Genomic DNA, 20,685 nt, shown 5'->3' with positions numbered 1-20,685 from the left:
TGTGGCAATAATAAATTATGAAGCATACTGATGACATTAAGAGGTTATTGTTGATTTTTATATATGATGGAATAATTACAGTGTGTATGGTACCTGAGTTTTCTCCAAAAATAACCAGAGAAGGATGTAGGGAAGTAAGTGGAGGTAAGACAGAAAAAATAATTGGCAATTATTGAGGTGAGGGATGAATACAAAGAGTTCATAATGCTATCCCCTTCATTTTTTTATATATTTGAAATTTTATCTAATAAAAGGTTAAGCAGAGAAAACAGTCACACTTTTCCCCCCAGTGAAATACAACTGGCTTTCATGGTGATTTGCAATAGGAATTCAGGGACAGAATAATTTTATTTGAGTAATCACACAGAAAATCTTTTATTTGGATCTGATAAGTCCTCCCATGTTTCCTGCACACTTATTTCTTAGTGATAGTTACCATATTTAGCATTTCAGCATTCCAGATTCAGCTTCCACATGTGTTTCTTTGTACACTGCCTACATTAGGTAGCACATTTCCTTTTTATGATTTACTTGAAAGATAAAGTAAAAGAAGAGAGGGAGACACAAACACACATCTGGGGTAGGGGGCAATCTGGAGACAAACAAAAAAGAGAGGGAGAGAGGGAGAACTAAGCGTGAGCTTTTCTATTTGCTGGTTCATCCCCAAACTGCCTGAAACTGCCATGGCTCTGCAAGGCTGGAGCCAGGAATTCTATCTTGTCTCCCATATGTGTTGGAGGGACCCACATTCTTGAGCCACCTTCTATTATTTTCCCAGGCACCTTTGCAGAAAGCTGTGGAAGCCAGGATGTGAATCGGCATTCCGAAATGGTATGCTGGCATTGCAAGCTGCCTCTTAACCTGCTAGGCCACAAAGCTGGTTCTATGAAGCACATTTCTATAACTACTGCAATGCTCTCAACCATTTATTTCCATTCTTAAAACCAGCTTACCCTTTCTTCCCTAAGATATGTTCATTCAATGCCAAGACCAAAGATGTGCTAGAAATCCCTTTTGCCCAACTGAAGTTCCACCTAAAATAGATGTATCATAAATGGATTAATTTTCTTTAGTGATTTTTTAAAAGAATAATTATTGCCTATCTCAAATTAGGCTCCTTGGAGAATGCCAGAATTTTAATCTGTCAAGAAGAGCATATCAACATAGGTAATTCCAAAACACAAATTGTGAACAAATTTAAGTAACATCAAAAGCTGCTCTCAACCGAGACACTCCTCGTTTTTTCCCCTCTGTGACACTGTGGTAGCCCAGAGCACAAAGCCTCCTCACCTCCCTAGAAGCCTCAAGCGTGAGCCAGCCAGTGACTCAACAACTGACAGTCACTCTGTCCACAGAGCAGTACCCGTCTGCCAGAATCCTGGGTGTTCCTGTAGCACAGCCTGCTCTTGTGCTCCCAGTCCCTCTATCTCTGAAAGTTATGTCCTGCCTTTTGTTGAATAATGACCAGTTTTGCTGCTCTTTTCCCTCATGTGAATGGATCTGAGTAATGGGACAAGTCTTCAAAAAAGCTTACGAAAAATGCATACGATTTAAAAATAAAGCTTTATGCAGATTATAAAATATATTTATAATACACTTATCTTTTTTAAAAAAAAGATTCATTTTCATTTCATTCAAAGAGAGACAGACTAAGATCTCCCACCTACTGGTTCACTCCCCAAGTGCTTAAAACAGCTAGGGCTGGGTCAGGCCAAAGATAGGAGCCAAGAACTCCATCCGAGTCCCCCGTGTGGATGGTGGGGACCCAAGTACTTGAGTCAGCACTTGTTGTCATCACATCAGCAGGAAGCTGGATCAGAAATGGAGGGGTCACGACTCAAACCAGGCTTTCTGATATGGGATACAGGTGCCCCAGCTTAAACACTACACCAAACACCAGACCCTGTCTTATTTTATTGTAGAGGCAGGGGGTAGGGGAAGTACAGAGAGTAGGGGAGAGAAGGGGGGGGGGGAGTTAGTTAGTTAGTTAGTAAGTTCCCACTGGCTGATTCACTCCCCCATGATGGGTAGGGCTCAACCAGGTCAAAACCAAGGGCCAGGAACTCCAACCTGTGTCTTCACATGAGTGGCAGGAATGCACTTGTTGCCTCGCAGAGTCCACTTTAGCGGAGCAGAGCCAGGACTGGAACCCAGGCACTTTGATATGGGATGTGAGCATTCCAATCAGCAACTTAACTGCTGGGCAAAGCACCAGCTTCAAACTTGTCCTTTTATACTATTCTTCTATAGGCTTTTTGATGTACCCTTGTATATCTCATCTCCGATTGGTTTTTCCAGCAATTCTATGCCATCTTCTTTAGCTTTTCTAAAAATTCCTCAGTATTTCTTACACACTGATGAAAAAAAAAAAAAAACATTGTTGTTTACTGGAGCTGCAGTAAATGAAGCATAGTTTAGCATTTTTGAGCTAGAAATCCAATTCAGCCTCATGCTCACTTTCCTAATGATTCCCTGATTCTAACCAGCTTTAAGTCTCCTTGTGCCTCCATTGGCTCTGCTGTAAAGGAGAGTAAAATCCAAAAAGATAGCCTCTGTCTCCTTTGCTGCCTTAAAAATACTCAACTCTAAACTATTTATGTTTTTCTTGAAATTGGGCACATGGCTTGGGGAGGAAGAGGGATTTTAGGAAGTGATGATGAGGTAGTAGTGATCACCATTTTTGGTGGAAGAGGGGCCCCTGTTTCATCATTCTCCTGTGTAGTCACCAGCAGGTATTCCATGGACCAAGGTACATGGGGGAACCAAGATTGCTGTAGCAGGAACTTAGTGGTAAAGTTTTACTTTATAAGGGAAGGGCTGTGCCTTAAGAAGCCACAGCAGGAAGACAGAGGAGAAAGAAAACACTGCAAGTAAGGACAAAAATGTACAGGAAAAAGCAGCAGCCACAACCCTGGGAATGGGAGAGGGGAAAGGTGAGGAGGGAAGGAGAGGGAAGGGGAGGAGACATGAGGAGAGGGGAGGAGAGATGAGAGAAAGGAGAAAGGGAGAGGAGAGGGGAGGAGAGGGGGAAAGGGAGGGACAAAGGAGAAAGGGAGAGGAGATCAGAAGGGAGGGGAGGGGAGTGGGAAGGGAGAGGGGAGGGGAGAATCGGACAGGAGGAGGAAAGGGGAATGGAGAAGAGAGGAAAGGGGGAGGGGAGGGGAGAGGGGGGGGAGATGAGACAAAGTTGTAATTCACAGAGGAAGGACACTGAGGGCTGTGTCTCAAGAAGCAGCAGCACTGAGAAGCTTGGAGAAAGCATTTCAATAATTTTTGTGGGGGAAGGGGAGGGGAGGGGAGAACTTGTGGTTGCATGAGGCTTGAGCTAGCAACCGTGGTGTCTTGTAGGTTTTACGGCTGCACAGTCATGCAGAATATAAAGCAGTGTGCTACGTTCTAATGAAGTCTCCCAGACAGTCAAATGTGAAGAGTTCCTGTGAAAGGGACCTCAGGACAAAAAGAAAATAAGAAGATAACCAAGCTGAATATGTATGTTATTCTGAGCTGAAGAAGGGGTGAGGTCCTTTTCCCCTAACAGTCACAGTAGTTATTGCAGGAGGCTTTTGGAAAATCTAGACCAAATCCATTGGTTCCTCCCTCTTCATTGGTTCTTTATTGCCTACTCTGTTAAAGATCGTTTTTCTTTGACCTTTGTCAATGTAGGAACACAACTATGCCACCCTTGCTGCTGCTAAAATAATCATAGTAGCAGTCATAAGGACAATAGTTAAGATTCATTAGTACTTAATGTTCAGACACTGTGCTGAACTGTAGTTCTCACTAAATCTTCCAAACTGTATATATACACAGTCACACACTGCTTACAGACAGGGCTGAGGTCTGAGAAATGCATCATTGGGTGGTTTCATCATCATGTGAACACAGCTGAGTGAACTCATTACACAAACCTAGATGATGTAGCCTATACACACTTAGGCTGCATTGTGTGCATATATGGTATAGATTACTGCTCCAGAGCCATAAAGAACAAACCAACATGAGCTTAAAATAAGCATAGGAAAAATGATGCAATCAAAGCATAGGTAAATGAGAGATGTGTGAGGCTGTTGCTGATGTAACACAGCATACTGCACTACAATCAACTTCTAAAATTTTATTTCTTTTATTTGAAGGGCAGAGACACAGAGGGGAGGAGGAAAAATAGGAGGAGAAAGCAGAGAGAAGAGCAAAGAGATAGAGCTATCTTCCATCTGCTGATTCACTTCCTATATGCCACAACAGCCACATCTGGGTCAGGCTAAAGGCTGGGAGCCTAGAACTCCATCTGAGTCTCCCATGTGGGTGGCAGAGATCTAAGCACTTGGATTATCAACTGCTGCCACCTAGGGTATACATTAGCAGAAAACTCCAACTAGGGACGGAGCCAGGACTCCAACCCAGGCACTTTCATCAGTACAAAGAACATATTCTAATACATCAGTAATGACAGAATAGTACCATAAATACATAAACCAGTAGCAGTCATGTATTATCCCTTTGAAATGTTATATACTACACATAATTGTATTGATGCACTTTTTTTTTACTACTGTCAACCAGCATCACCACAAACACCTAAGTAATGCATGGCCTATGATGCTACCGTGGCTACAATATCACAAGTCACAGGGATTTTTCAGCTTCATTATTATCTTATAGGACCACCACTGTACATGTGGTCTGTCACCAACCCAGACACCATTACACAGTGCATGACTGTATAGATTTGATAAAACTACAAGATAGCAACACAAAAATTAGAATCTCCGCAGGCTGTGGACTATCCAAATTGCTCAAAGAGCATAAGGAGGTATATATATTGGCCAGTAAATCCAGTCAGTGGCAACTAAAGTAATAAAATATACACATAAAACAGAATGGGGAAAACAGCAGAAATAAAATTAATCACATTGACTAAAAGAAATTAGTTGGAAATTAGTGGATTCCAGCATGGAATATGGTCTTGAATATATGTTCATTTTAGGTAAAGTCACCAAATTCAACTCTAAATCACATAGTTTCTTAGACCCCATATACCTATATGGGATGACTTTTATTCTAAAAAAAAAGTAAAAAATAGGTTCATTGCTTTTATAATGATGTGATTTATATGACTACTTTTTATAATTCTTCATTAGTACCACTATCACTAAATAAATTCTTATGTCAGTAACTAGCTTCACAGGGAGAATTTACCCTAGCCATCAAGATGCCCACATCCCACATCAGAGTGCCTGTGCTCAGCTCCAAGCCCAGCTTCCAACAATGTGTTCCCTGGGAGGTATCCAATGATGAAGCCACCGATGTGAGACCCCTGTGAATTCCCGGCGGCTGGCTCTGACCTCGGCCGTCCCTGCCATTGCAGGCATTTGGAGAATGGCCCTGTTGCTGGGGATGTCTCAGTCTCTCCCCCACTTCTCTGTCTCTCAAATGCATTTTCTAAAACATTAGTTCCACAAAAGAATGGGGCCATCAAAGAAGGAGGTACCTTTCTCTCAAGGGAGGAGAGAACTTCCACTTTGACTATGACCCTGTCAGAATAAGATCGAAGTCGGCGAACTCAAAAGGCTTCCATAGCCTTGGCAACTCATGACTAGAGCCTAGGGAGATTACTGACGCCATAAACAAGAGTGTCAAATTGTTAAGTCAACAACAGGAGTCACTGTGTACTTACTTCTCATGTGGGATCTGTCCTTAATGTGTTGTCCAATGTGAAGTAATGCTATAACTAGTACTGAAACAGTATTTTACACTTTGTGTTTCTGTGTGGGTACAAACTGATGAAATCTTTACTTAATATATACTGAATTGATCTTCTGTATATAAAGATAATTGAAAATGAATCTTGATGTGAATGGAATGGGAGAGGGAGCAGGAGATGGGAGGGGTGTGAGTGGGAGGAAAGTTATGGGGCGGGGGGGAGCCATTGTAATCCATTAACTGTACTTTGAAAATTTATATTTACTAAATAAAAAATAAAAGTCTAAAAAAAAACATTAGTTCCACAAAGACATTCTTTAAGCCCTAAAACCAAAAGAATTATGAATTCATATGTTAAGCCTTAGTGTTATTTTTTGTTGTATTTCTTGACTTTTAAATTTACCAACTGTATCTTCAACTACTTTTGGCACTTCAATTACTTGTATAGAGGAACAGAACAAAATTTCAATGCTAAAGAAAACTAGTTTAAGAGATCATGGAAAGCAAAAATGTCACAAGGCCAAACCTGCCAAGGGCCATATGAGCTGTACAAACCAAAGACACATGAAGATTTCAGGATGAGAATAACTTTTAGCCATCAAGACCACAGGAAGAATGGGAGGATTTTGAAAGAACCTGGAGGTAACAATTTCAATAGACAGAGTGTACAAATAGGCAACCAAAGCAGAAAAAATGCAATGATTCATTAATTCTTTCTCACCTTCCCTCTCACATAAATCAGTAAGTCTTTTTATTTAAGAAAAGATAAAGGCTATGTGCTCATTGGGAAGACTGTTTGGAAAATCATGGTAGAAAGAGAGACATGAGGGGCTGGCACTGTGGTGCAGCAGGCTGAGTAGTCCCTGGGGATGCAGACATCACTTATGGGCAGAGGTTCAAGTCCCGGCTGCTCCACTTCTGATCCAGCTCCCTGCTAACACACCTGGAAAAGCAGCGGGAAGATGGACCAAGTGCTTGGGCCCCTGCAGCCTCATGGAATTCCTGGCTTCTGGCTTTAGCCTGGCCCAGCCCAGGTCATTGCAGCCATTTGGGGAGTGAACCAGTGGTGGAAGACTGATCTCTCTCTCCCCCGCACCCTCAAACTCTGCCTTTCAAATAAATAAATAAATCTTAAAGGAGAGACAATAAAAGGACTTAAGCAGAGATCACTGCCTTTACTTCATGTGTATTTAAAGCTCGGTCTGGAAGTAGTTGGCCAAGTAGAAAAGAAATCTTCTTTCTCTAGAACAGCAATAGGGACTAAAATTTAGTCTCAATAAAGAAGCTCAATGAGTGGAGGAAAAGAGAGGAATCCAGAAGTAGACTCAGATCACACTAAAGAAAATTTTTAGTGTTGCATTGTGGGTCTGAATTTAATTTAGGAGAGAGAAAGCCCTTGAACTTTTTAAAGGATCACAGTTTCATTTTTATGAAACTAACTTCATTAGCACCATGTTGGAAGGATCAGAAAAAGGGGAGCCATGAAATCAGATTGAGAATAATTACAGTAAACTAGGTACCAGGTAATGAGGACTTGGACTGGAATAAGAGTCTATGAAGACAAAGATGGATAGGACGTTGTACTGGAACAAAACTATGAAAAATGTAAACTGCTACATAGGAAGCAAGCAAGGGACAATGAGAGATTTAAAAAAGCAACCATCGAGGCTGGCACTATGGCCTTAGTGGGTAAGGCCACCGCCTGCAGTGCTGCCATCCCACATGGGCAGTTCAGGTCCCAGCTGTTCTACTTCTGATCTAGCTCTCTGCTATGGCCTGGGAAAGCAGGAGAAGATGGCTGAAGTCCTTGAACACCTATAGCCATGTCAGAGACCCAGGAAAGGCTCCTGGCTCCTGGCTTTAGATTGGCACAGGACCAGCTGTTGCGGCCATCTGGGGAGTAAACCAGCAGATGGAAGACTGCCCTCCCTCCCTTCCTCCCTCCCTCTCTCTCTTTCCCTCACTCTCTTCCCCCCCTCGCTTCTCCACCTCTGCCTCTCTGTAGCTCTGCCTACCCAATAAATAAATACTTTTTAAAAAAGCAACTGTAATTTGATACTGGGTTTCATCATCCAAAGATTCAGGATGAAAGGGGCTGGTGCTGTGGCACAGCAGATTAATGCCCTGGCCTGAAGTGCTGGCATCCATATGGGCGCCAGCTCGAGACCCGGCTGCTCCACTTCCCATCCAGCTCTCTGCTATGGCCTGGGAAAGCAGTAGAAGATGGCCCAAGTCCTTGAACCCCTGGTTCCTGGTTCTAGATCAGCACAGCTCCAGCCATTGCGGCCATCTGGGGAGTCAACCAGTGGATGGAAGACCTCTCTCTCCCTCTCCCTCTCTTCCTCCCTCTCTCTTCCTCCCTCTCTCTTTCTTTCTCTCTCTTTCTTTCTCTCTCTTTCTCTCTTTCTCCCTCTCTCTCTCTCTCTCCCTGCCTCTCCTCTGTGTAATTCTGACTTTCAAATAAATAAATAAATCTTAAAAAAAAAATATTCAGGATGGGGATCAGACTATTAAGAAATACAGCAAATTGGGGTTTTGATAGGCTAAGCATTATCTCCAACAGAATTCTTGCAGCAGGAGTTGAGTTAGAGTAATTGTGTGTGTGTGTGTGTGTGTGTGTGTGTGTGTGTATGCATGCTGGTGCATGAGACAGAGAAAGAAAGCAGGTGGGAGGTGGGGGCGGCAGGGTGAGCCATGTAAACGACACAGGTGAAACTGCAGAAATCGATGGCCTGCTGGTGGGAAGGAGAAGACAAAGAACACCAAGTAGCCCCAGGGAGAAAAATTTCTAAACTTCACAGGAATGGAGGATGAAAATGTCTCTAACAAGTCATCAGAAAGCCAGGAGCAATAGATCACAAAATCCCTAAACGGAATACAAATTGGAAAGGAGAAAGTCAAATTATCCCTGTCTGCAGATGACATGATTCAGTAGATAAGGGAACCAAAGACTCCACTAAGAAATGATTGGAACTCAGAAGAGTTTGGTAAAATTGCAGAATATAAAATTAATACACAAAAATCAAAATCCTTCATATACACAGACAGTATCACGACTGAGAAAGAACTTGTAAGATCAATCCCCTTCACAATAACTATAAAACCTATTTTAAATACCTTGGAATAAATTCAACCAAGGAAGTGAAAGATCTCTACAATGAAAATTATAAAACAGTAAAGAAATAAACAGAAAGAGACACAAAAAATCTAAAAATCTCCCATGTTTGTGGGTTGAGAGAATTAATCACCAAAATGTCCATACTACCCAAAACAATTTACAGATTTGGTGTGACCCCAATCAAAATACCAATGACATTCTTCTCAGATCTAGAAAAACAGATGCTAAAATTGATATGGAAATACAAGAGACCATGAGTAACTAAAGCAATCTTAAAACAAAACAAAAAAAAAAAAAACAGATGTGGCTTACTAGGTAAAGCCACTACCTGCAGTGCCTGCATCCCATATGGGCAGCAGTTCGATTCCTAGCTGCTCCATTTCTGATCCATCTCCCTACTGATGTGCCTGGGAAAGCAGCACAGGATGGTCCAAGTCCTTGAGCCCCTGCACCCACATGAGGGACCCACAGGAAGTTTCAGGGCCTCTCAGGTTGGCCCAGCTCAGCCAATGCAGCCATTTGGAAGATCTCTCTTTCTCTCTTTGCCTCTGCCTCTGCCTCTCTCTAACTCTACCTTTCAAATAAATAAATCTTTAAAAAAATGAGCAAATCCTGAGGCATCAAAATACTGGATTTCAAAACATATTACATGGGACCGTGATGTGGTATAGCAGATAAAGCCACCACCTGCAGTACCAGCATCCCATATGGGTGCCAGTTCGAGTCCCGGCTGCTCCACTTCTGATCCAGCTCTCTGCTATGGCCTGGGAAAGCAGCAGAAGATGAGCCAGGTCCTCAGGCCCTTGCACCCTCATGGGAGACCAGGAGAAGGCTCCTGGCTCCTGGCTTCAGATCAGTACAGTTACAGACATTGTGGCCAACTAGGGAGTGAACCATCTGATAGAAGACCTCTCTCCTCCCCACCCCACCCCCACCTCTCCTTGCTCTGTGTAACTCTGCCTTTCAAATAAATAAATAAATCTTTAAAAAATAAACTTTTGCACTGCAAAACAAACACTTAAAGAGGCAACCAAAAGAATGTGAGAAAATATGCAGTTGATAAAGGATCAATATCCAGAATCTATAAAGAGCTCAAGAAATGCAACAACAGCAATAGCGAACAATCCAGTTAAGAAATGGGAAAAGGATTTGAACAGGCGTTTTTCAAAAGAAGAAATTCAAATGGCCAACAGACACATCAAACCATGCTAAGGATCACTAGCCAACAGGGAAATGCTATCAAAACAGTGAGGTTTCATCTCACCCCTGTTACAATGGCTCTCATATAGAAATCCAAAAATAATAAATACTGCCAAGGATGTAGGGAAAAGGTACCCCAATCTACTGTTGGTGGGAATGTAAACTAGTACAGCTCTTATGAAAGACAGTATAGAGATTCTTCAGAAAGCTAAAAATATATCTAACATACCACCCAGCAATTCCACTCCTTGGAATTTATCCAAACAAAATTAAATCAGCAAATGAAAGTTTTCTGTACCCCCATGTTTATTGCAGCTCAATTCACAATAGCTAAGATGAGAAATCAACACAAATGTCAAACAACTGCTGACTAGATTAAAAAATGTGGTACAAATATGCTACAGAATATTATTCAGCCATAAAAAAGAAAAGAATCATGTTTTTTCCAACAAAATGGATGTAACTAGAAACCCTCATTTTATTTATTTTTATTTTTTGACAGGCAGAGTGGACAGTGAGAGAGAGAGACAGGGAGAAAGGTCTTCCTTTTCCATTGGTTCACCCTGCAATGGCTGCCACGGCCGGCGTGCTGAGTCCAGCGCACCGCGCTGATCCGATGGCAGGAGCCAGGTGCTTCTCCTGGTCTCCCATGCAGGTGCAGGGCCCAAGCACCTGGGCCATCCTCCACTGCACTCCTGGGCCACAGCAGAGAGCTGGCCTGGAAGAGGGGCAACCGGGACAGAATCCGGCGCCCCGACCGGGACTAGAACCCAGTGTGCCGGCGCCGCAAGGCGGAGGATTAGCCTAGTGAACCACGGCACCAGCCCACATAATGATACATTTTTATACTTTATTATTTACCACAGATCAGGGGAAACATTTTTCTTTTAGGGACTGGCTCATTTCACTAAATATAAGGGTTTCAGGCCGGCGCCACGGCTCAATAGGCTAATCCTCCACCTAGCGGCGCCGGCACACCGGGTTCTAGTCCTGGTCGGGGCGCCAGATTCTGTCCCAGTTGCCCCTCTTCCAGGCCAGCTCTCTGCTGTGGCCAAGGAGTGCAGTGGAGGATGGCCCAAGTACTTGGGCCCTGCACCCCATCGGAGACCAGGAGAAGCACCTGGCTCCTGCCATCGGATCAGCGCGGTGTGCCGGCTGCAGCGCCGGCCGCAGCGCCGGCCGCGGCAGCCATTGGAGGATGAACCAACAGCAAAGGAAGACCTTTCTCTCGCTCTCTCTCACTGTCCACTCTGCCTGTCAAAAAATAAAATAATAATAAAAGTATCATTATTTGCATTTAAATCTGCATAAAATTATTCCTGAGTAAACTGTTGAGAAGAAATGGCCTAAAATCTAAACAAACATCACACAGGAAATATTTAGATATTATGTTGTCATTGGTTCTATTTCATTGAGAGAAATTATGAATGACTAACTGACCAAAACACTGTACATGGGTCAAATGGTCATTTACACCTTTAATTATTGTCAATGGTCACTGTCCATATTCCCAGTAAATGAGGTTCTTTTGACTTGTTTAACTTATTTGGTGAAGTATTAAGTCTTTTTACTGTAATATATATTTAAAATGTTATCTCAAAAACTAAGGAAAAAGAATGAGAAGGGTAGAAGGAAGGGGAGTGGGAGGGAGAACATCACTATGTTCTTAGACTTGTATCCATGCATCATATTGAATCTGTTAAAATTAAAATTAAATAAAAAATTTCCCACAGAGTAGGTGTGATCTACAGCATTTAACTGACAGATACTATTGGGAAGATAAAAAAATCTTTAAGTCATGTGGCCATTTTCCAATCATAGCTGAAGTTGATTCAATATCTTGATATGACTCAGGTTATACAAACCTGAAAAGCGTTCTAGGCGAGCTTCATCAGAGTCTACTTTTATGGACAAACTTATGCCAAACATTGGGGAACTGCCTTGTTGAACTAACTGGGCAAAGGTAGTTCTTAGTGTCTCTTGGGTATTGCTGCATTTTTCTCACAATTTAGAGACCTAAACCCTCTTTTTAAGGCAGCTTCCAGGTTCCAGAGCTTCAAACTCCTTTTTTGCTATGCTCATGTGTAACTCAGTGAGTGAAGAACCTAAACTTGGTGGTGGTATACACATGAATAGACACATTTTTCTCCAAGCATTATCCTAAATACATCATGTGGAATTTCCCTTACTGGTTGGTTACAACATCGCTGACTTCTTGGGCAACTTCCAAAAGCTTTTTATAACTAAAAATTATAATCATGTATCAAATGGAAAACTTGTACTCTTCTATCATGGAAAAGCTTGTGGCCTAAAAGTTTGGGACTGAAAGGTCTATGGAGATGGAGCAAGTGTGGGCTGTTTTCATCCTCTCCCTCCCTCACCTTGTACAAGTGCTAGGATACCTCTTCCTTCTTCCTTCTTGACACCTTGGGTTTGGGAGACAAGAGAGAATAAGAGATGGTAGAAATACCATATGTTCTCCCTGATCGGTGACAACTAACTGAGCACCAAAAAGGAAACCTGTTAAAGTGAAATGAACACTAGGAGAAACGGTGACTTGATCAGCCCTCACCCTGACTGTTGATGAGCAGCTTAATATGTTATCCCTCTTAGTATTTTTTTTGTTTGTTCTACTTAATACTTTTGGTTGAATACTATAATCAATACACAGTTATTCTCAAGTGTTGAAACTTAACTGAAAAGTGATCACTGTTAAATATAAGAGTGGGAATAAGAGAGGGAAGAGATGTGCAACTCGGGACATGCTCAAGCTGACTTACCTCAAACGGTAGAGTTAGAAACATACCAGGGAGCCGGCGCCGTGGCTCAATAGGCTAATCCTCCACCTTGCGGCGCCGGCACACCGGGTTCAAGTCCCGGTCGGGGCACCGGATTCTGTCCCGGTTGCCCCTCTTCCAGGCCAGCTCTCTGCTATGGCCAGGGAGTGCAGTGGAGGATGGCCCAGGTGCTTGGGCCCTGCACCCCATGGGAGACCAGGAAAAGCACCTGGATCCTGGCTCCTGCCATCGGATCAGCGCGGTGCGCCGGCTGCAGCGGCGGCCATTGGAGGGTGAACCAACGGCAAAGGAAGACCTTTCTCTCTCTGTCTCTCTCTCTCACTGTCCACTCTGCCTATCAAAAAAAATAAAAATAAAAAAAAAAAAAAAGAAAAAGAAACATACCAGGGGATTCCAATTCAATCCCATCAAGGTGGCATGTACCAATGCCATCTCACTAGTCCCGGTGATTAATTTCTATTCACAATTGATCATAATGATAGGACTAAGAGCCAAAGGGAGCACATAAACAAGACTAGTGTCTGCAAATACTAGCTAATAGAATCAAAAAGGGAGAGAACAATCCAACATGGGAAGCAAGATACACAGCAGACCCATAGAATGGCAGATGTCCTAAACAGCACTCTGGCCTCAGAATCAGCCCTTAAGGCACGCGGATCTGGCTGAAAAGCCCATGAGAGTATTACAGGCATGGAAAGCCAAAATACTCTGGCAAAACAAACAAACAAACAAAAAAACCTAAATGAAAGATCTCCACGAGTGAGATCCCAGTGAAAAGAACAGGTCATCAAAGGAGGTACCTTTCTCTGAAGGGAGGAGAGAACTTCCACTCTGACTACGACCTTGTCTAAATATGATCAGAGTTGGTGAACTCAAAAGACTTCCATAGCCTTGGCAGCTCATGACAAGAGCCTAGGGTGATTACTGATGCCATAAACAAGAGTGTCAATTTGTTAAGTCAACAACAGGAGTCACTGTGCACTTACTCCTCATGTAGGATCTCTGTCCTTAATGTGCTGTACATTGTGATTTAATGCTATAACTAGTACTCAAACAGTATTTTTCACTTTGTGTTTCTATGTGGGTGCAAACTGTTGAAATCTTTACTTAATATATGCTAAACTGATCTTCTGTATATAAAGAGAATTGAAAATGAATCTGGATGTGAATGGAAGGGGGGAGGGAGAGGGAAAGGGGAGGGTTGCGGGTGGGAGGGAAGTTATGGTGGGGGGGAAGCCATTGTAATCCATAAGCTGTACTTTGGAAATTTATATTCATTAAATAAAAGTTAAAAAATTATTTTCTTAGGGAAAAAAATGAAAATATCTCCCATAACTAATGTCCAATATGTCCCCACCTATTGCTAGTGGCCTCTGCTGATGTTATGATCTCAACAAATAATCTGTGTATGCATATTTTCAAGGGGTGATTTAGCAGCGTCATTACATTATTGAGCACCTTACTGAAGTGCTTCTCTATTTATCCTTTCCTAATAGCCACACCTTCAGTATCTCTGTACCGATTTCCCATTTTATCTATTGCTATATAACAAAGGAACATAGCATAATGGCTCTCAATAGCATCTATGTATTATCACACAATTTCTGATGTTCAGAAATCCAGACATGGCTAAGCTGTGACTTTTGCTTCTCAGACTCTAACAAGTGCCTACTCAGGTTTCTGATAAAGCTTCAACAGTATCTGAACATTTTTTTAACTTTTATTTAATGAATATAAATTTCCGAAGTACAGCTTATGGATTACAATGGCTTCCCCCCCCATAACTTCCCTCCCACCTGCAACCCTCCGCTTTCCTGCTCCCTCTCCCCTTCCATTCACATCCAGATTCATTTTCGATTCTCTTTATATACAGAAGATCAGTGTGGGGAGCAAACCGGACTAGACTGAGTTACTGGAATTAAGACTTATTCTATGCATCTGCTCTCCCACAATATGGCGCTGGGAGAGAAGTAAACAGCTTCCGCACAGCTGCCTCCAGTTCAACCAATAAACTGTAGGACTTGCTCCTGATTGGAGAAGAGCAGCGTACTCGGCGTGTGGGCAGCCGAGTTAGGATTGGCGGAGGAGGACTATAAAGGAGGAGAGAGACGGCATGCACCAGGAACATCTAAGGGGAACATCTAAGGGGAACGCCTGTGCAGCCCCCAGAGAGCCGGCCGGCGGTGTGCCGCTCCCCTGCGGAAGTGGGGAAAGCGGCCAGGGGGAACCGCCCTTCCACGGAGGTGGAAGGGACAGTAGCCAACCCGGGAAGAACCAGCAGCAAACCCGGGGAGGGCCGAGCAGACGAAAGAACAGCGCAGGGTCCTGTGTCGTTCCTCCACGAAGAGGGGGAGCGACAGATCAGTTTAGCATATATTAAGTAAAGATTTCAACAGTTTGCACCCACATAGAAACACAAAGTGAAAAATACTGTTTGAGTACTAGTTATAGCATTAAATCACAATGTACAGCACATTAAGGACAGAGATCCTACATGAGGAGTAAGTGCACAGTGACTCCTGTTGTTGACTTAACAAATTGACACTCTTGTTTATGGCATCAGTAATCACCCTAGGCTCTTGTCATGAGCTGCCAAGGCTATGGAAGTCTTTTGAGTTCACCGACTCTGATCATATTTAGACAAGGTCGTAGTCAAAGTGGAAGTTCTCTCCTCCCTTCAGAGAAAGATACCTCCAGTATCTGAACATTTGGGAAAGGATTTGTTTCTGAGCTCATGTGGTGGTGTGCAGGATCCATTTCTTTGGGATCTATTGGACAGAGGGCTTCAGTTTCTAGCTGATTGCTTGGCCAGATACCATCCACAGTTCCTTGCCACATGGGCCTCTCAACATGACTGCTTGTTTCAACAGACAGCACAAGCTGAGAAGGCAGTGGACAGAGTGAGCGTGACCTTAGCGAGGGAGCCCTGAAGAGGTACTCCATCATATTCTATTGGCTACACCTTCAGCATATTTTATTCTATTGGCTGGAAGAGAGTCACAGCATGTAGGTAACTGTAAGCAAAGATCACGGGGGGCTATGTTGGATCCGGTCTGTGTTAGCCTCCTTTGAGTCAGCCTGGACCTGCCCCAGGCTCTTGCCCCATCCTCCATCACCTCTGTTGCTACACTTGGAGCCTCAGAACCAAAGTCCACTTTCACAACCTTCCACAGCCACAGGGAATCTTTCTGGGCTGGGAGTTGCCCCCATTTTCCCAGGGACACTACACTACAATCTCTTCTCTCTGTTGTCACAATGAAGTCAGCTAGTCTCCTGCGTTTGGAATCCTCCAAATGAAAGACACTAGACTTCATATTCATATAGGCCTTGCAGAGTCTAGAATACAAAAGTAAAGATGTGTCCAAAAGTGGTCCACCTGTTCCCTCTGAGAGGACCTGGGAAACATTCATGTACAACACCAGGCAGCAGTTCCCCTATTGTGCAGGTACCTCTGGACTTTATGAATGATTCTCTTGGAGCTTGTCTCCCTGAGCTGCAGGAAAAGCCACGGAACTTCCCAGTTAGCTGATGCCATCTAACTTCAACTACTCCCCCTCTTTTCTCAGTCTTCTTGTGTGGGTATCAAAAGGGCAGGAAGGTTTGAGGCTCTGGCCAATCTGGCCATCAGAGGTAGATTCTGAATGCCATAGGGTTATGGACAAAGAGGCTATAGAGTTTCCATCACTCAGCAGGACACAGGGGCATCTAGTACTTTTTCACCCCAGAACTGACCCCTAGTTGGCAATTCTGGAACAAAAGAAAAAAGTTCTTCTAAGCATCCTCTTAAACATGCAGGACTAAGAACACCAGGTGGGGAGTTCCTGTACCATTAATCTGTGATCAGAACCTTGTAGCCAACCCGCATGCTAACACAGACTGCAACCAGGTACAACCCTGGTTGCACTTCATCTACATCCCATTATATTCCTTCCTTTCCTTTAGTTAGCATTTAAAAAACATTCCTTTTATCCATTCTCTTCATGAGATTTACGTTTTGCCCTCTCAGTTCTTTCCTCCCTATCCTGCACCTTCTCATTCTATATTCGTCACAATGACATATGAAATTACTTGAGGGTATTCATGGAAAATGGCATTAAAATTAAGTGTATTTTGGTGCAAAAATTGAGACCGGTGCATATGGTTTTCATAATGTGCATTTTCATGAAGATCCTTCCTAAGCATGGATTCCAATTTTTTGCACTAAAATAGACTTACTTTTCAAAATGATTTTTGCAATTTTTAGTTTTTAAGATAAGTTTTAATGGATATATATAAAAACTGTACATATTTATAGGGTACTCTATGATGTTTCTTATAAATATACTTTGTATATTTACCCTGATTGGAAATTCTATTTATCTGTTCTAAGATTCAATATTTCTTTATGTTGCAAACATCTAAAGTCCTATCTTCTGGTTTTATATTTTAATAGAGAAATATATCATGTAATAACATTATTGATAGTTACTCTACTATGTACTAGAACCCCCAGACTTGCTCCCATCTAGTTATAGCCTACTACCTGTTCATCAACCTTTTCTCATCCCTCCTTCCCCCTACACTTATTTTTTAATTCAATTTTCCATGACCTTTTTGAAGTATCCTCATACATAGCATGTAACACACAATAAAATTCCAACCCTACATGAGCAGATTGCTAAGGTATTTAAAAAAAAAAAAAAAAAGAACCTCCTTGAAATTCTGTCTCAACGCTGTGAGTCATCAATGAGCTGTGCTTCTTAGTCTCGTAAGCGTGGAAATCAGAGTGCTCAAGCAACGCTTCCAGAAAGTTCTTGCCTCTCCTGTTGCGATGTTCAGTGACCCTTGTTGGGGTGAGAGGGCAATTAATTGAGTCTTCCAGAATTAGAAAAGAAACTTCTCTTCTGTGTCTGCCAAGAATGGGACTCCATTTTGGTGAATAACAAGTTTGCATTAATTCAACATTTGGATGCAGCCCAAAGTCAGTTGCAGTAAATCTTGATAACTACTGCTTGTTTCAGGCTACAGCCAGGCAGTTTGTTTATTTTAAAGGCTTGCTGGTTGGGTTACTCCCCTGGGAAAATGACCTTGTTTTCATCTCAGGCCCAAGGGAAGCTTCTTGCACTGTGGAATTTTATTCTAGAATGTGTCTGCAGAGACCGAATCTGCAGCCCCTACTCAGCTAGCTTCATTGTACTCACTTCTTCAACAAAACTTTTCATTTTTTTTTTTAATAAAAGGAAAAGGACTGAGAAGTTTTAACCCTCTCTCATCCTCCCACTGCCCAATCTGAAATCACAGTTGGAAACCACTTCAGACCACTTTTCTTTGGGTGCCCCAGAGGTGACAGAACTTCAAACCCCCATAACCTAAGAGGAAACTCAGGCGACTGCAAGACTCCCGAGTGTGAAGTCGGCACAGTGGGATGAACAGAGAGCAGGTCTGGATTGACTTTATGTGAATGTGGAACCAGTCGTCCCTCTAGAATTACTTCCCATTAACTCTTTATCTCCTCCCCAGGAGACTTAAAATGCTAACCAGGCATTTTAAGTTTACTTATTTTCATTTTATTAGAGAGACAGAGAGAGACAGGGAGGAAGGCAGGGAGGGAGGGAAAGGGGAAAGAAGGGGAGAGGGATACAGTGAGAGATTTTAGCCTGGGCTGAGCCAGACCAAAGCCAGGGTTTCAGAACTTCAGAACTCAATCCAGGTCTCCCATGTGAGTGGCAAGGGCTCAAGTCCTGGAGTCACTGCTGTCACCCAGGGTGCCCATTAGCAGGAAACTGAACTGGAAGGGAAACCAGGACACAGACCAGGCACTATGATATGGGATGTGGGCTTCCCAAAGGGTAACCTAACTGTTGCATCAAACAACTTCCCCTAAGCAGGCACTGGTAATGTTTACCTTTGGCTAAGAATCTGGCCTCTTGGGGCTGGTGCTGTAATGTAATAGGTAAAGCCACTTCCTAAAATGTTGGCATCCCATAAGGGCAACAGTTCAAGTCCCGGCTGCCCCACTTCTGATCCAGCTCCCTGCTAATGCACCTGGCAAAGCAGCAGAGGATGGCCCAAGTGCTTGGGCCCCTATACCCACATGGGAGATCCAGAAGACGCTCCTGCTTCCTGGCTTTGGCCTGGCCCAGCCTTGGCTGTTGCAGCCATTTGGAGAGTGAACCAGTAGATGGAAGATGGCCCAAGTGCTTGGGCCACTGCACTCCTGTGGGAGACCTGGAAACAGTTCCCAGCTCCTGGACTTGGTCTGGCCCAGCCTTGGTTGTTGTGGCTATCTGGGGAGTGAACCAGTAGATGGGAGATTCTCTCTCTCTCTCTCTCTCTCTCTTTCAAATAAATAAATAAATCTTTCAGAAAAAGAGAAAACCTGGCCCCCTCCATGGATGCTGGTGCTGTGGAGCAGATTAAGCTGCCACCTGCAGTGCCAGCATCCCATATGGGTGCGGGTTCAAGTCCCAGTTGCTGCACTTCCAATCTAGCTGCCCACTAATGTGCCTGGGAAAGCTGCAGAGGATGGTCTAAGTGCTTGGATCCCTGCATACAAGTGAGAAGCCTGGAAGAAGCTCCTGGCTCCTGGCTCCTGGCTCCTGGATTCAGCTTACTGGGCTATTTGCAACCATTTGAGGGATGAACCAGCAGATGGAAGATTAATCTCTCTCTCTCTCTAATTCTGCTTAAAATAAATATTTTTTAAAAAGAATCTGGCATCTACTGCACATACTTATAATGTGTAAATATCCTTCAAGGTGATTGCACTGTATAATATCTCAACCATTAAAGCAATTCTGTGCATTTGTTTATTGTATGATTTCCTCTTAGACACCTAGGTGAGAAAGGGACACAGCAGAAAAAGAACCCTGTGGCTGGAGGGGACACCACAGGGACACTACTGGAGCAGATGGCCCTGTGCTCCTTGAAGGCTTAGGAGAGTGACAAAAACATGGCTGTAAGCCACAATCTCACTGTCCCTGGAAATCCTTGTGTCTACAGAGTAGAGGAGGGAAAGGAAAGGTAAGGGGAAAAAGTGAAAAGGAAGAAAAGTGAGTAAGACAACAGTAAGGATAAGATTAGGCTGAAGGACAGCCTTCGGGCTGTAGAGCTTACACATTGCGAATGAAAGCTCTGCTTCGGACAGCCATCCCTCTACTCTTAGTCTAGAGTCTCGTTCTCGGTCTGAGGCCGGGTGAACACTGCTTTGACCAGGGTGTTTACTCAAGGTATAGTCAGCTGTCAGTAGCTTGCCTGCAAATATCCTGCAAACAGGCTTCTTGGGGAAGACCTCATGATGGCTCGATTTATGTGTCAAATGATGCAGCTGAGGCTGAAAAAGATGCCACCAGTGCAACACAAAGTCTGCCCAGGACATCAGACCAGCGGTGTTTCCACTGCTGCTCTGAGTTCCAGGGCAGCAGTCGGGAAGGGGGAACACAGAGTAAGAGGCCGCCCCACGAAGCTCTATGCCCGGATTCCACAGACCAATTTCCGTATTCGTCTTCAGATATCCCAGACACAATCTCTTAAAAAGCAAATAAACAAAACTCGCAGATCTACATGGGAAAAAGGATGTGCTAGTGCACCATTCTTCTTAAAAATTCACTTGAGACATTTTCACTGAAATGACAAGGGGGGGGCTTCAGCTGGGGCACAAGGTCAAGTCCAATCTTCTCATGACCAACAAGGAAACTTACCAGGGGGTGACCCACACAAAAAATACAGCACCTCCCCAACTTGTTGGAGCAGGCCAGGAGGAAGGTGGTATTTTCTTGGCAAGTCAGATTTTCAAAAACGAGGGTTGCTCTATCTCACGTTCAATATACACAGCGCTCAGTGTTTATTAATGTTAAGGCATTAATAAAAACAGCATGTTAGGAAAATAGC

General features: G+C 43.3%; 1 long non-coding RNA gene across 12 annotated transcripts in view; it reads right to left on the bottom strand.

The window, feature by feature from the left end:
• Positions 1-20,685, bottom strand: part of LOC108176990 (uncharacterized) — a 174,042-nt gene that overhangs the window by 116,918 nt on the left and 36,439 nt on the right. Inside the window, exon 3 of one of the 12 annotated variants that reach the window (XR_016213548.1) lies at positions 1,920-2,354. The exons of 10 other annotated variants lie outside the window; for them this stretch is intronic. This is a non-coding gene — a long non-coding RNA (uncharacterized LOC108176990). Of the gene's footprint in view, positions 1-1,919; positions 2,355-20,685 lie in introns of those variants that run through there. One more of the 12 variants, XR_016213536.1, reaches the window with a different exon arrangement.

Source organism: Oryctolagus cuniculus, chromosome 9 (genome assembly GCF_051225735.1).
Source record: "Oryctolagus cuniculus isolate XC-2025 breed Fujian yellow rabbit chromosome 9, ASM5122573v1, whole genome shotgun sequence".
Taxonomy (NCBI): domain Eukaryota; kingdom Metazoa; phylum Chordata; class Mammalia; order Lagomorpha; family Leporidae; genus Oryctolagus; species Oryctolagus cuniculus.
The sequence above is the reverse complement of the archived record's forward strand: the minus strand, read 5'-3'. Positions and strand labels throughout refer to the sequence as shown.